Source organism: Schistocerca piceifrons, chromosome 1 (assembly GCF_021461385.2).
Source record: "Schistocerca piceifrons isolate TAMUIC-IGC-003096 chromosome 1, iqSchPice1.1, whole genome shotgun sequence".
In the NCBI taxonomy this organism is placed as follows: Eukaryota; Metazoa; Arthropoda; class Insecta; order Orthoptera; family Acrididae; genus Schistocerca; species Schistocerca piceifrons.
The window spans coordinates 180319410-180337111 of NC_060138.1; positions in this window are offsets into that span (position 1 = coordinate 180319410).

Consider the following 17702-nt stretch of genomic DNA (forward strand, 5'->3'; position numbering starts at 1 on the left):
TATCAGCTCGGAGACCAGAAGCGCCTGCGATGGTGTACTCAACGACGAACCTGGGTGCACGAATGGCAAAAAGTCATTTTTTCGGATGAATCCCGGTTCTGTTTACATAATCATGAAGGTCGCATCCGTGTTTGGCGACATCGCAACGAACTCACATTGGAAGCGTGTATTCGTCATCGCCATACTGGCGTATCACCCGGTGTGATGGTATGGGGTGCCATTGTTTACACGTCTCGGTCACCTCTTGTTCGTATTGACGGCACTTTGAACAGTGGACGTTCCATTTCAGACGTGTTACGACCCGTGGCTGTACCCTTCATTCGATCCCTACGAAACCCTACATTTCAGCAGGATAATGGACGACTGCATGTTGCAGGTTCTGTACGGGCCTTTCTGGATACAGAAAATGTTCGACTGCTGCACTGGCCAGCATATTCTCCAGATTTCTCACCAATTGAAAACGTCTGGTCAATGGTGGCCGAGCAACTGGCTCGTCACAATACGCTAGGCACTACTCTTGATGAACTGTGATATCGTGTTGAAGCGGCATGGGCAGCTGTACCTGTACACGCCATCCAAGCTTTGTTTGACTCAATGCCCAGGCGTATCAAGGCCGTTATAACGGCCGGAGGTGATTGTTCTGCGTACTGATTTCTCAGGATCTATGGACCCAAATTGCGTGAAAACGTAATCACATGTCAGTTCTGGTATAATATATTTGTCCAATGAATACCCGTTTATCATCTGCATTTCTTCTTGGTGTAGCAATTTTAATGGCCAGTAGTGTAGTTCTTGCTGAAGCCTTCTCTTTCTTTGTTGACACGCCATCGCATGGTGAGCATTCTCTTCGTCACTGACCATACGAGGCGCCCACTTCACTGAAACCTTTCTACACCCCAGAACATTTCGTACAATGTCTTCAGCTGATTCATAGGATATATTAATAATGTCTGCAATCACTGGTAACGACAAACGACGATCTTCTAGCAACATGACATCAGTTGTGTTGACACTGGTTTCATTCTGCGAAATTAAGGGCCTCTCTGGGCGTGGAGCATCCGCAGGGTCATTTTTACCCTCCCAAATTCATTTATGCCACTCAAAACTTGTTTTTTCCCAATGGCTTGCACTTTGTACGCTTGCTGCAACATTTCCAATGTGTGTGATGAAGTTTTGTCCGGAAGAGCACAAAATATTATTGACGCGCGGTGCTGCTGCTGCTTGAGATTCATATTGGGTATAGTAAACACGCCCGGACACTTTCCCTACTTTTCTCCAACTGCGTGCCTCCAGGCAACTGCGTGTATGGTATTATGTCACTCAAAGTCAGACCTCTCCGGTACTGGCAACTGAAAATGTCACATCTTCTACTATAGCGTGCTACATTTGAACACTACAGCTCCTGTTTACCACAATCAAAATTTATAAAATACTGTGGCACCAACAAAAGCCCGTCTTCTACTTGCGGCGTTTAACAACGCTAGGACATGCTTAGCTGACAACTTTTCGTATTAATAGTTGGATCGAGTGCGTGCTTCAATGACTGTGTGTACAATATTGAATGTAAACAATAAACGAATGAGTAGCAGCTCCCTGAATCGGTCCTCCCCTAACGAAACGAGAGATAACGCTGAAAAATGCTGGATCAGCCAGATACTGAAAACAGGTATTTTGCTTGTTAGTACAGAAATAACGATTTCAGTTGCTCCTTTTTTGCAAGTTTTTTATTTATTCATCGCAGACACTGGAAAACGTACTTACGCCCGCCACGTATAGTGCGTGGATCTATCTCTGGAACTCTATCTCAATAAGATCGATGGTCAGTTGTGGGTGATGTTGAGACACTGAAATTCTAAGCAGCTAACGAATAACTGGAACCTCCATATTAACAAAATTATTTATGGCACTACGATATTCGCAGTTGAATTTTGGCTCAAAATTCTGTGACTACGTCTTCAATATTTTACGCTCTCTGACATATGAAACTATCCTAATACTAGTATTCGATTTTAATCACATGCTACAACAGTTTTGTGGAATACATGGTACAGCAAACTGAAAACATCGAAAGGTTTTCTTATTATTTCCTAGTCTTTGGCGTTGGCCTCGTTGTCGACGGGACGTTCAACCGGTATCCTCCTCCTCATTGATATCCTATTTTTACTAAGGAACGCTTGCTTCAAGTTCGAAATAACTTTGACAATTTTACGTGTCCGTTTTCTTTTTGTACAACGTACGAGTAATTATGCCCATATGTATAATCAGCCTTTTTTGTGTACTAAGTTGGTTGGTTGGTTTGTGGGGTTAAAGGGACCAGACTGCAACGGTCCTGTGTAGTAAGTAGGACGTATTGTTAATATTTCTGCACTATGTGATCAAAAGTATCCGGACACCGCCAAAAAACATACGTTTCTCGTATTAGGAGCATTGTGCTGCCACCTAGTGCCACGTACTCCATATCAGCTACCTCAGTAGCAATTAGACATCGCAAGAGAGCAGAATGGGGCGCTCTGCGGAACTCACGCACTTCGAACGTGGTAAGGTGATTCAGTGTCACTTGCGTCGTTTATCTGTACGCGAGATTTCCACACTCCTAAACATCCCTAGATCCACTGTTTCCGACGTGATAGTGAAGTGGAAACGTGAAGGGACACGTACAGCATAAAAAAATACAGGCCGACCTCCTCTGATGACTGACAGAGACCGCTGACAGGTGAAGAGGGTCGTAATGTGTAATAGGCAGACATATAACCATGCCATCACGCAAGAATTCTAAAATGTATCAGGATCCACTGCAAGTCCTATGGCAGTTAACCAGGAGGTGAGAAAACTTGTATTTCATGGTCGAGCGGCTGCTCATAAGCCGCACATCACGCTGGTAAATGCCAAACGACGCCTCGCTTGGTGTAAGGAGCGTAAACATTTGACGATTGAACAGTGGAAAAACGTTGTATGGAGTGACGAATCGGTACACAATGTGGTGACCCGATGGCAGGGTATGGGTATGGCGAATGCCCGGTGAACGTCTTACGCCAGCATGCCTAGCGTCAACAGTAAAATCCAGAGGCGGTGGTGTTATGGTGTGGTCGTGTTTTGTTGTTTTACGCGGAGGTATCACAGCTCAGGCCTACGTTGATGTTTCCAGCACCATCTTGTTTATCACTATTGAAGAGCAATTGGGGGATGACGATTACATATTTCAACACGATCGAGCACCTGTTCATACTGCACGGCCTGTCGCGGAGTGGTTAATGACAATCATATCCCTGTAACTGAGTGGCCTGCACAGAGTCCTGACCTGAAGCCTATACAACACCTGTGGAATGTTTGAGAACGCTGACTTCGTGCCAGGCCTCACTGGCCGACATCGATACCTCCGCTCAGTGCAGCACTCCGTGAAGAATGGGCTGCCATTCCCCAAGAAACCTTCCAGAACCTGATTGAACGTATGCCTGCGAGCGTGGAAGTTGTCATCAAGGCTAATGGTGGTCCAACATCATATTCAATTCCAGCATTACCTATGGAGGGAGCCACGAACTTTTAAGTCATATTCAGCCAGGTGTCCGCATACTACTGATCACATGGTGTATGTACCTCGTTAACGCCAGCATCAGATAACAATTAAGTTCGATGCTGCTGACAATATATGTGGAATAATAAGTTTATGTCTTGTGCAGCGAGATGTACAGGGTGGGCGAGAAGTCCCCATACTCCTGTGAACCCCCCGTTTAATATCAAGTGTTGTTATTAAGGTTAGTCGCTATGTTACTTCTTATCCATTGTTGGGTTCAATTGTTGGAATTCATGTATACATTTTTTCGTAGTCGCAGTCGAATTTTAATTTGTAGCCATGGCAGATGTGAACGGTCATCGTTAACACTATTGAGGAGCGCTTCGTGAATGGTGTGTGGGTACACCAACGACAATATACAGGGTAGAAAATGAGAACAGATTATGGGAGCATTCCATAAAGATTTAATAAAGCTCCAGCGCGAAAGACAACACTTAGGGATTGGAAAAGACTTGTTTTTGCTTTTGGCAATGTTAGAGAAAAGTCACGCATTGGAAGGAAGAAAGCACGAGAAAAACACGTGCCGGGAACACTGTTTCGATTTTAATGTTCTCCTATGACGTCGACACGTACATGTGCTGCGGTGCTCTGTATAACGAGGACAACACTGCGAGATCTCATGAAGAAAGACCGACGTTCGTAAACAAGTTATCGGATACAGACCGGAGAAATGAACGCGTTTTAGAATGCTGAGACTGCTTAACTCAATTTCCAAATGCAGTGAACCACGCCAAGGTTATGTTTTAATTTATCACAGCTCACAAGATAGAAATATTGCCGTTTGGGCAAATGACAATCCTCATTACACAGTCGAGTTGGAAAGATATCCGCACCATGTAATTATATGACAGTGATGACATCACAGCATCTGCTTGGAACGTACTTTATTGAATGGATTATGAATGGCGCAAATGATTTACACGTGTTACAGTCAAGGTTAATACCTCAGCTGAAGGAAGGACCCAAATATCAAATTCACCAGAAGTATTACATGTAGCCAATGAAGGAAGAAAACTAAGCCTATTAGAAGCACTTGAGGTAACCAGACATTTAGCTCAAAACACCAAGCTAGTTCTAAATGAGAATTACAGCTAACCACATCTCCACTTTAAAGCCTCACTTGATGCAATCAACCATCCACAATGACACATACTGCTACACGAAACATAACAGAATTTCCTCTTGCTTACCAGACAGACTTCAGACCTCAAAAATATAACTGAATGTTGTGTATATTAACCATGAACTACGTTGAATATTGCCCATTGCATAAAAAAGTTATTTACTATGTAAAACAGGTTTGTTTCTCAATACAACTTATTAGTTCAAATGGCTCTGAGCACTATGGAACTTAACCGCTGAGGTCATCAGTCTCCTAGAACTTAGTACTACTTAAACCTAACTAACCTAAGGACATCACAGACCTCCATGCCCGAGGCAGGATTCGAACCTGCGACCGTAGCGGTCACGCGGTTCCAGACTGTAGCACCGAGAACCGCTCGGCCACACCGGCCGGCACAACTTATTAGTGCTCAGTTAGGTAGTTCTCAACCAATGTCACAACCTCTATCTCACAAACTAAGATTTCACAGTCATATTACATGTAAAAATATAAGATTATGTATTCTAATTATTGTGTATAGTAATGTCAGTTGCCTAAGGTTTAGTTTACAATGTAAAAACAAAATCAAGAAAAAAACATAATTTAACCTGTAATATTGTGTCGTTTGATTATTTAGTGTGCTTAACATTGGCCAATATGTAAAGTGTAATTTCAACATTAAGAAACAAGTGTGATGCAAACACTCTGTGCAGGTGTCTGTATCTTCGCCTACAATGTTTGGTTATCTAAGAGCAGCTGTCCTTCCAGAGGCTTGTTTCCTTAAATGGTCTAATAAGCCGAAAACTAATTCGAAATAAACAAAAATTATTAGATCAAAAACAGTGTACTTATTATTTAACCTTAAATATGAAATTGTTCTACCAAGAATTACGGAAGAATTAATAAATAAGTATTTGATCCAATTGCTCATATGTTAGGCTTGGTTATGACGTAAACATTAGCATCTTAAGTTTTTTTATTTCGATTGCTGTGTTGAACGTCAAACTAACAAAACTTATTATAGTTACAGGAATGAACGGAAATGACATCATCTCGAGAAAGCAAGAGGAGAATTGGTGAGCTCTAATTATGTCATCTTTAATTACTTTTGTTACTTCGGTAATTTGATTTCAGTAGCAAGCTTGTGATAAAAATTGTTAGCATTCCCGCGCTCAATAATTACTTTTCGAGCCTCGATTCTGATAAAATATAAAAATCACGATAAATGATATCATTGTTGGCATTTTCTGTGATCTTGCAAAGTCCTTTGACTGTTAAAATGTAGATCATAACATTCTGCTACGGAAACTAAAATGGTATAGCGATAAAGATTACTTGTATAGATGGAGTCATATTTTGCAGTGAAAACAGAGGGTCTCATTACCAAATGATACAACAGGAATAAGTTTAAATTCAGAGGGGATAATCATTAAATATGGTGAGCCACAAGGTTTGGTGCTTGTCCCTTTCTGTTCTTGGTCTACATCAATGTTCTACTGGGGACATTGGGGCCTCCTCATGAACTGTAGTACTTGCTGATGACATAAGTATTGATAAATGTCCCAAACACATCGATAGCAGGTAAAGCAAGGAAAATAAAACAACAGTCTTACAACTGGTTCACAACCAACATTACTGCTAACACAGATCAGTGGGTATGCACTGGATGAGGGTCAGTATGTGAAGTTCCTGGACATCCAGATGGATAATATACTGTAGTAACACCAGCATGTGGATAAGTTAATTAAAAAGCTCAGTTCCGCCTCAGAAATCTCTTCCAATGTGTTAACCTACACACAACTTCGCTAGCATGCTGCGCATGCTTTCAGTCAGTTCTGTCCCATGGTGTAATCTTCTAGGCTATTCCAGCTTAAATGAAAAGAAAGTGTTTATTCTACACAAGCGTGCAATACGAATGTTGTGTTAAGTTGATAACCGAATGTCTTTTAGTAGCTTTTCACAGGTCTAAAGATTCTTCCATTTACATGCCTGTCCATATAACCCATAATTTTTTTTTGGCTAATACAACAGTGAATTACGGCCAACTCAACAATCCGCAACCACAACATTAGAAGTAGAATACGAGGGCTCGCTTAAAAGCAATGCCTCCGAAATTTTATGTGAAAACTTTCAAAGCCTTTTGAACAAATCAAACTTTATTTCTCAACATAGTTATCCTGGTGACGAACAAATTTCTCCCAACGAAGGACCAGTTTGTTGATACGGTCACTGTGAAATGTTTAACGTTGTTGACGGAGCCACAACCTATCATCTGCTTGCGGTCCGCCCCCGGTAGCTGAGTGGTCAGCGCGACAGACTGTCAATCCAAAGGGCCTGGGTTCGATTCCCGGCTGGGTCGGAGATTTTCTCCGCTCAGGGACTGGGTGTTGTGTTGTCCTAATCATCATCATTTCATCCCCATCGACGCGCAAGTCGCCGAAGTGGCGTCAAATCGAAAGACTTGCACCAGGCGAACGGTCTACCCGACGGGAGGCCCTTGTCACACGACATCTCTCATCTGCTTGCACTGCTTGATCACTATCAAAGTGATGTCCCCCAAGGCGTTCTTTAAGTTTTGGGAAAAGATGAAAAGCTCATGGAGGGCAGCGTGGGACTATATGGAGGATGGTCGATGACGATGAACACAAGGCGTTGGATTGTAGCAGATGCAGCGCTCGTGTGTGGCTTGGCATTGCATTGCTGAAGGAGAAGGCGCTCCATGTGCGGATGCACTCTTCGAATTTGTGCTTCCAGTTTTTTGAACATCTCGCAGTACCTTGCAGAGTTCATGGTGGTGTCTTTAGGCATAAATTCCAAGTGCGCCACACCTTGAACATCCTAGAACACTAGAGAACTTTGCCTGCTGATGGCATGACCTTGGACATTTTTGGCGTCAGTGATTCTTGGTGGCGGAACTCCATTGTTGTTCTGCGGTTTTCGGAGTAAAAATGGTGTACCCAGCTTTCATCACCTGTCACATATGTTTTTAAGGAACCCATCATACTGATGCTCAAAATGCATAACAAATGGTTGACACGTGTCCAATCTGCTCTGTTTGACGTCAGCACTGAGCATTCGAGTCAACCATCGTGCACACAGTTTCCTGCAGTGATTGCCTGTACACTCTCTCATGATATTCCAAATTTACCTGAGAACCATGCCTGTGTTATTCAACGATTTTCTCTGATGAGTTCATAAAACCGATTATGATGAGTCTCGTCGGTAGCCGTAGACGCTCGTCCACTCCGAGCTCTGTCAAACGTTTTGAGGTTATAACTATCGTTTCCTTCATTACGAGCAAGAACAACCCAACATCGCACATTACTGATGTCGATACAATCGTCGACCTACATAGCTTTCATTCATCTATGGATTTCAATTGGAGGACATTTTCTGTGGCTAGAAACTCGATTACACGTCCACAAGAGGTTGAAAAAGGTGTATGGAGATGCTGCTGTCGATTGCAGTACAGTTAGTCGGTGGGCAAGCAGGTTACGTGATAAAAGCGGGCACGCTGTTTGTCACTCACAGACATACGAGGGTCACTCCAAAAGAAATGCACTCCATTTTTGTAAAAATACAGTTTTCATTGTGCATGTGTGAACGTTTTACAGTGTGTAGATACATCCTTCCCGCTTGTTTTCAAACATAGTTCAACCTTTTCCCGTGAGTGGCGCCGTCACAGAATGTCTTCAAGATGGCTGCTATACTTTACGTTCGTCAGAAGCAACGTGCTGTCACAGAATTCCTGTGCTGTGAAAACGAGACAGTCGTAAACGTCCACAAGAGGTTGAAAAAGGTGTATGGAGATGCTGCTGTCGATTGCAGTACAGTTAGTCGGTGGGCAAGCAGGTTACGTGATAAAAGCGGGCACGGCAATATTGAGGATAGTCCTCGCAGCGGCAGGCCTCGTACTGCACACACTCCAGACAGTGTGGAGAGAGTTAACGAATTGGTGACTGCTGACATACGCATCACAGTGAACGAATTGTCACGCAACGTTGGGATAGGGGAAGGAAGTGTTTGCAGAATACTGAAGGTGTTGGCGTTAAAAAAGGTTTGTGCCAGGTGGGTTCCCAGGATGTTGATAGTGGCTCACAAATAAACAAGAGAAACGGTATGCAGCGAACTTATGGGACAGTACGAGAATGGTAGAGATGAATTTCGTGGAAGAATTGTGACAGGTGATGAAACATGGCTCCATCATTTTTCACCAGAGATGAAGAGGCAATCAATGGAGTGGCATCATGCAAATTCACCCAAGAAAAAAAATTCAAAACCACACTTTCTGCTGGAAAAGCTATGGCTATGGTGTTTTTCGATTCTGAAGGACTCTTGCTTGTGGACATCATGCCAAGTGGAACCACCATAAATTCTGATGCATATGTGACGACACTGAAGAAACTTCAAGCTCGACTGAGTCGTGTTCGACCACATCGGCAAAAGCAGGATGTTTTGCTGCACGGTCACATGTCGGTCATAAAACCATGGAAGCGATCAAAAAACTCGGATGGACAACACTGAAACACCCGCCTTACAGTCCTTACCTGGCCTGTTTAGAAAACTGAAAGACTCTCTTTGTGGAACAAGGTTTGAAGATGATGACTCCCTTGTGCACGCTGCCAAACAGTGGCTCCAACAGGTTGGTCCAGATTTTTACCATGCGGGTATATAGGCGCTGGTTCCAAGATGGCGAAAGGCCGTTGACGGGAATGGAAATTATGTGGAGAAATGAAAATATTGTTCCTAAAGGATGTATCTACACACTGTAAAACTTTCAAACATGTAGAATAAAAGATGGATTTAAAAAAAATACTGTGCATTTCTTTTACAGTGACACTCGTAGTTACGTTGCACACTGCCAAGTTACACGCTTCAATTTGGAGCCCTCCAGCGGCAGAGAGTTACAACTTGGGTCAGTGAAGCGGGAAAGTCGACAGAGTATCATGCATGATATGTCATACCTCATCTGATTATGAAAACAGTGTAAAAATTTTCGGAGGCGTTACTGTTCAGCATGCCCTCGTAATTTCCATATCGACTATGCATCCCTTTCTGGGGTTCAAAATGGAATTTCATATTCTGGTGCAAAAAACTACAACAGGCTGTCAGTGGAAACCAGGCAGTAAATTTAACACCTCCAAACAGCCAAATACAAAGCAAAACAAATTCATGAATACTCACTCTTTCTGCAATGTATCTTGGACTCAGGAATGTAAATTCTACCTAAGTTTAATATTTTCATCAGATAGATCGCTATTTTGCAGTATACAGGGTTAATTTAAATGATGGGCCTATTTTCAAAAATTCGTATGTATTCAAGTACAAATCCAAAATAAACAACCTTCATACCAGCGAAAAGAGGAAGTTTCAAAGTTTTTGGAGGGCGGTGATGGTTTGAGAAGCGGCAGGTAGAATTTGCGCGGTAATAGGGCCGTCATTCCGTTTCCCTGTCAGTTGTGAGTGAGATGGCGACTGTGGAGCACAAGGTTTCCGGCATTCTTGAGTTCGCGGAAAGTGAGTCGCAAATTGCGGTGCAGCAGACATTTCGTACCAAATTCGGCATTCAGCTACAATAGCATTAACCGTTGGTTTAAGCAATTTAAACAGCCGTGGAGTGTGTGCGAAGGAAAGAGCACAGGCCGACCGCGTTTGTTACAGGATCACCTCTAACGGAGTCAAGAAAGTTTTAAATTGATATCAAACATCATGAAAAATAATCTTCGGAACGCCTCTTTTCATTGGTATAGGGCTTCTTCATTTTCCATTTGTTCTTGAATAAATACGAAGTTTTGAAAATGGGTCCATCATTTAGAATAACCGTCTATAGATAGTTAAAAGCGGTCTGGATAAAGTTAAAATTTTTTATTCAAAGTATTAGCTAACAACAAAAGCCGAGTAGTATGAAAAAGGAGCTCGGACTTTTTCAAAGTAACTATTTTTCTCGTAACATACGTATATAAAGTAATTTAATAGTTACTACTATAATTATCAGTTTGAGTAAATTATCGATAGCCACAATTAGTTGCTAGTGTACGGTACTTTAGTGAAGTACCCAGCAGTGCTTGTTTCTGCCTGTTAATGTATAAGTTGACTCATGCAGCATTTTTTAAGGCTCTTCTTCTCGAGAGATTTGTGGGAACGCGATGTGTCGATGACTGTGTGAAGTGTGAATGGACTCTTGTTACAAGCATAAATCTATAAAATTTGGCTTATTTTGTTGCATGCGCATTTGAACAGACTCGCTAGCACACTGCACAGGAAAGAGTATATGGCTTTTTGGTGTTGCTGATAGCACCCGTCGCTCGAAAGAAGAATCGATGCGAATAAGAAACGATTGAAATGAGAAGGATTTATGATGGCGTTTACAGTATATGCCGAGTTTTCTTTGTATGAAGAATCATGCTCTCCCAACGATAGTTGGCGCAAAACATTTTAAACACTTAATGTATTCTCCTTAATATATAGGTGTTTTGTCACTGGATTCAATTAAATAATAACATTATGTAAAGACGTCGTGTTTGTAAGCACATAATTTTATTTAATAGCGACACATATTGTTTCTAAGCAATTCCTAATGTTCCGTTACCAAATAGCGACTGCTTCATGTGTTCAGTTCAGTTATAACAAGCTTATCGCATTTGTATAGCCACACGTGTTTAAGAGTAAAAATTCTCTCTGGGTATCTGATCATGTGCAGGTTTTCAGGTTGCCTCGCTATCTATGAAGTGCTTCTGCGATGGGAGGAAGAAACACACCTACGGTGTTTCCGGCTCTGACGCGCTGGAGTGGTCAAGAGTTCTTACCAGGTGTGTAACAACGCCACTCATCTATGTTGTTCACCGCCTGTAGCTACCCTTGACCTTCAAATATCGTTTGACGATGCAATATCGGTAGCAAGTGAGTACTCTGTACCGAGCACAAATCACAATTTCAGAATGATAGAAAGAGATGTCATTTTTTACTCTAAGATATATTTTTGCGCGAGGAGTACAGTTTCAAAAACGTTTATTTAGTAGCGTGGAGAGAACATTTGTTACAGCTACTAACAGTACCCTCCTATGAACCATGGTCCATGCCGTTGGTGTGGACGCTTGCGTGCCTCAACGATACAGATAGCCGTACCGTAGGTGCAACCACAACGGAGGGGTATCTGTTGAGAGGCCAGACAAACGTGTGGTTCCTGAAGAGGGGCAGCAACCTTTTCAGTAGTTGCAGGGGCAACAGTCTGGATGATTGACTGATCTGGCCTTGTAACGCTTACCAAAACGGCCTTGCTGTTGTGGTACTGCGAACGGCTGAAAGCAAGGGGAAACTACAGCCGTAATTTTTCCCGAGGGCATGCAGCTTTACTGTATGGTTAATTGATGATGGCGTCCTCTTGGACAAAATATTCCGGAGGTAAAATAGTCCGCCATTCGGATCTCCTGTGGGGGGGGGGGACTACCCAAGAGGACGTCGTTATCAGGAAAAAAGAAAACTGGCTGGCGTTCTACTGATCAGAGCGTGGAATGTCAGATCCCTTAATCGGGCAGGTAGGTTAGAAAATTTAAAAAGGGAAATGAATAGGTTAAAGTTAGATATAGTGGGAATTAGCGAAGTTCGGTGGCAGGAGGAACAAGACTTCTGGTCAGGTGAATAAAGGGTTATAAATACAAAATTAAATAGGGGTAATGCAGGAGTAGGTTTAATAATGAATAAAAAAATGGGAGTGCGGGTAAGCTACTACAAACAGCATAGTGAACTCATTATTGTGGCCAAGATAGACACGAAACCCACGCCTACTACAGTAGTACAAGTTTATATGCCAACTAGCTCTGCAGATGATGAAGAAGTTGATGAAATGTATGAAGATAAAATAAATTATTCAGGTAGTGAAGGAAGACGAAAATTTAATAGCATAGGTGACTGGAATTCAACAGTAGGAAAAGGAAGAGAAGGAAACATAGTAGGTGAATATGGATCAGGGCTAAGAAGTGAAAGAGGAAGCCGCCTGGTAGAATTTTGCACAGAGCACAACTTAATCATAGCTAACACTTGGTTCAGGAATCATGAAAGAAGGTTATATACATGGAAGAACCCTGGAGATACTAAAAGGTTTCAGATAGATTATATAATGGTAAGACAGAGACTTAGGAACCAGGTTTTAAATTGTAAGACATTTCCGGGGGCAGATGTGGACCCTGACCACAATCTATTGGTTATGAACTGTAGATTAAAACTGACGAAACTGCAAAAAGGTGGGAATTTAAGGGGATAGGACCTGGATACACTGACTTAACCGGAGGTTGTAGAGAGGTTCAGGGAGAGCGTAAGGGAACAATTGACAGGAATGGGGGAAAGAAATACAGTAGAAGAAGAATGGGTGGCTTTGAGGAATGAAATAGTGAAGGCAGCAGAGGATCAAGTAGGTAAAAAGACGAGGGCGAGTAGAAATCCTTGGGTAACAGAAGAGATACTGAATTTAATTGATGAAAGGAGAAAAAACAAAAATGCAGCAAATGAAGCAGGCAAAAAGGAATACAAACGTCTCAAAAATGAGATCGACAGGAAGTGCAACATGGCTAAGCAGGGATGGCTAGAGGACAAATGTAAGGAGGTAAAGGCATATCTCACGAGGGGTAAGATAGACACTGCCTACAGGAAAATTAAAGAGACCTTTGGAGAAAAGAGAACCACTTGAATGAATATCAAGAGCTCAGATGGAAACCCAGTTCTAAGCAAGGAGGGGAAAGCAGAAAGGTGGAAGGAGTATATAGAGGGTCTATACAAGGGCGATGTACTAGAGGACAATATAATGGAAATGGAAGAGGATGTGGATGAAGATGAAATGGGAGATATGATACTGCGTGAAGAGTTTGACAGAACACTGAAAGACCTAAGTCGAAACAAGGCCCCGGGAATAGACAACATTCCATCAGAACTACTGATTGCCTTGGGAGAGCCATTACTGACAAAACTCTACCATCTGGTGAGCAAGATGTATGAGACAGGCGAAATTCACTCAGACTTCAAGAAGACTATAATAATTTCAATCCCAAAGAAAGCAGGTGTTGACAGAAGTGGAAATTACCGAACTATCAGTTTAATAAGTTACAGCTGCAAAATACTAACGCGAATTCTTTATAGACGAATGGAAATACTGCTAGAAGCCGACCTTGCTGAAGATCAGTTTGGTTTCCGCAGAAATCTTGGAACACGTGAGGCAATACTGACCCTACGACTTGTCTTAGAAGAATGATTAAGGAAAGGCAAACCAACGTTTCTAGCATTTGTAGACTTAGAGAAAGCTTTTGACAATGTTGACTGGAATACTCTTTCAAATTCTGAAGGTGGCAGGGGTAAAATACAGGGAGCGAAAGGCTATTTACAATTTGTATAGAAAGCAGATGGCAGTTATAAGAGTCGAGGGGCATGAAAGGGAAGCAGTGGTGGGGAATGGAGTGAGACAGGGTTGTAGCCTCTCCCCGAAGCTATTCAATCTTTATATTGAGGAAGCAATAAAGGAAACAAAAGAAAAGTTCGGAGTAGGCATTAATATCCATGGAGAAGAAATAAAAACTTTGAGGTTCGCCGATGACATTGTAATTCTGTCAGAAACAGCAAAGGACTTGGAAGAGCAGTTGAACGGAATGGACAGTGTCTTGAAAGGAGGGTATAAGATGAACATCAACAAAAGCAAAACGAGGATAATGGAATGTAATCAAATTAAGTCGGGAATAAGATTAGCAATTTAGACACTTAAAGTAGTGAAGGAGTTTTGCTATTTAGGGAGCAAAATAACTGATGATGGTCGAAGTAGAGAGGATATAAAATGTAGACTGGCAATGGCAAGGAAAGCGTTTCTGAAGAAGAAAAATTTGTTAACATCGAGTATTGATTTAAGAGCCAGGAAGTCATTTCTGAAAGTATTTGTATGGAATGTAGCCTTGTATGGAAGTGAAACATGGACGATAAATAGTTTAGACAAGAAGAGGATAGAAGCTTTCGAAATGTGGTGCTACAGAAGAATGCTGAAGGTTAGATGGGTAGATCACATAACTAATGAGAAGGTATTGAATAGAATTGGGGAGAAGAGTAGCTTGTGGCACAACTTGACAAGAAGAAGGGATCGGTTGGTAGGACATGTTCTGAGGCATCAAGGGATCACCAATTTAGTACTGGAGGGCAGCGTGGAGGGTAAAATTCGTAGAGGGAGACCAAGAGATGAAAACACTAAGCAGATTCGGAAGGATGTAAGCTGCAGTAGGTACTGGGAGATGAAGAAGTTTGCACAGGATAGAGTAGCATGAAGAGCTGTATCAAACTAGTCTCAGGACTGAAGACCATAACAACAACAACAACAGTAACAGTACTGCATTAGCTGTATTTGCGCTGATAACCTCACCATTGAGCGCCCTTAAAATCGAGCTATCTTTTGTAGGACGAAACTCAAAGAAACAAAAGGATTAAGGAGAGCAGCCAGTTTCCTAAGAACATAAAATAAGACCATTTCCGCTGAAAAGAAAAAGATTGAGGTATCGTTTAGTATAGCCAGTTTCGCTAAATTCTGTGAACATTGAAATACCTAGAAGGGTGTAAGTAGCAGTATAGTGGGGTTACGAGAGCAATTTTGATATCATGTTGATTGGTAGTTCTCACCCTAGCCTACGACTCCCATCCCCGCCACCGACCACGCCCACGCCTGCCCACAAATGACGTCATGTCTTTCTCTCAGCTGAACATGTGCCCCAGCCCCCCTCCCTTACCTTACCCCCCCCCCCCCCCTGTCACCAACATACACTATTGGTAGAAATTTAGGATTTTGGGGGAATTTCGAATTTTGGTGGGAATTTCGAATTTTGGCGGGAATTTCTTTGTCCTAGGGCTGTGCCAAACTCCCTCCCCTCCCCCAGGAATTGATGGGAAATTAAAATTAGCAGTACCGTGTCCGGGAATCGAGCCCTCCTCCTCCTGGGCAGAAAGCCCAAGTGCACCCCTCCCCCCCACCCCCCACCCCCCCACCCCCAACAGAATTAAACCACCAGAGGCCCGTGGAACTGACGGGAAATTTAAAATGGCTGTGCCCTTTTCAGGAATTGAACCCTGATTCTACTGGATAGAAAGCCCAAGTGCACCCCCTAATACATGAAAACTGTCCAGGTGTGGGAGAGGAAGATTAGGTTAGTGTACTTTATTTATTTTGGCCGGGAAAGTGACGCAAAGATCGATCGTAATTAAGTAATTAATCAGAAAGATTGGGCCTAATTACACAACTATATGCATAGCACTACACAAGGACGGTATAAAAGCGCAATACAGTTCAAAAACTGTCGATACCATACAACTGGTGTTATCCTGCTGAGAAAAAAGCTGGTAGGAGAAAGGCAGGGGTATAAGGAATTATGTTTATTCTTTTTGGCACGAACTGTATTCAACAGAAGAGATGCTGGTGTTGGCCAAAGAGGAGTTTAAAAAGTTCGTTACCTGTAAGCATACGGTATCTATCATTGTTTGACGTCAGAGTTCGCTACAGACGCCTCCTCAAAAACCACCTACAGCCCAGGTAACCGATTCCAAAACTCGAAACCACAACTGATGAGAAAATTCATCACAGTTTTAATTAAACTTGGAAAAAGTGAAAAAATTAGCGCTGGTAATGAACGGGTCATAATGCAGCACACGCACTGCAGAAAATCGTAAAACTAGCACTGGTAATGAACGGGTCATAATGCAGCACACGCACTGCAGAAAATCGTCACCCTAAAAGACTGTAGAGCGGTCGGTAGTTGAACATGCATTCTCCTCGATAGCTATCCACAAACTGCCGAAGATGGAGGCTCTCTTCCTCCCTCCCTTCATCCCTTCCTTCCTCTATTCACCTACTGTGGGAGGGAGGGGGGGGGAGGACAAAGGCTTCTTGAAATGGCCTGCTGCTTCGCCAATATCTCATAGTTTCTCTGCACCATCGCTGCCTACCTTTGCTGACATCCTCTGCGGTCACTGACTGTACTCGGCTTTCCACCATCTGGCCACCATCTTGGGACAAAGCTCTTACACCAACTCAACAAAGTGCAACTTGTTCATCTAAAATATAGCGACAGAGCCCCCACGCACCACCCTTAGGCAGAGAGCAGCTGTGTCGACTGTCGCTCACAGCAGACACGCCCCCGCTGCCGCCCCCTTTGAGCCACTCACGATACGTGACATGCCTTCTGGAAAGGCCCTAGACAACACAAAAGGGAACTTAAGTAGCATAACCCAGCACATCCAGAGAACATACGAAATGACATGCAGCACTCCGCTTTCCACCATCTGGCCAACGCCTTAAACCTTAAAGCAACGCTCCTACGCCAACACAGTAGTATGTATAGTCAACTAAACAATAGGGGAGAAAAGGATGGCTGCCTCAAGTGCAACTTGTTTGTCTAAAGTATAGTGACACAGTCGCTCCTGATGGTTAGCGAGCGCTCTTGTGGCGGTGACTTGACACAGACTCTCATTCTGCGATGGAAAACACTTTCATTTTACGTCAACGCATCTATAATCAGGCATGTATTAAAAAAATGAAAACACATTTCCGACAATAATAATGTCCTCCCTCCACGAAAATATACAAAGTCCATTTTGTTTTAGTTTTATGAGCAAATTCGACATAGATTTTAGGTTATAGTGCAGAAAAAAATCGATATTAAGCAATATCTTTCAGCTTGTTGAACAAATTACATGATCTGCGAGCGTCTCTCGTGTTCAGTGTCTGTAAATAAACTGTCATGCATGTGGCTATTACAACATTTCATACAATCTTTCATGCTATATGCACACGTCAGAAAAAAACACATTGATTTTAGGGTTGACAACAAGAAGCTATAATTCAAGAGAACATAACCGTTTTGTACACTACGACAGGTCCCCTTCCACATACTAGCACTTACTAAACAAATCGTGAGAACCTGTCTCGTCCAGTGTCGGTGGGAGATTTCGTTAAAAGGTATCGCCGCAACGGAAAAAAAACGGTTGTAAAGAATCATTCCGTGGCACCCTAGCCGT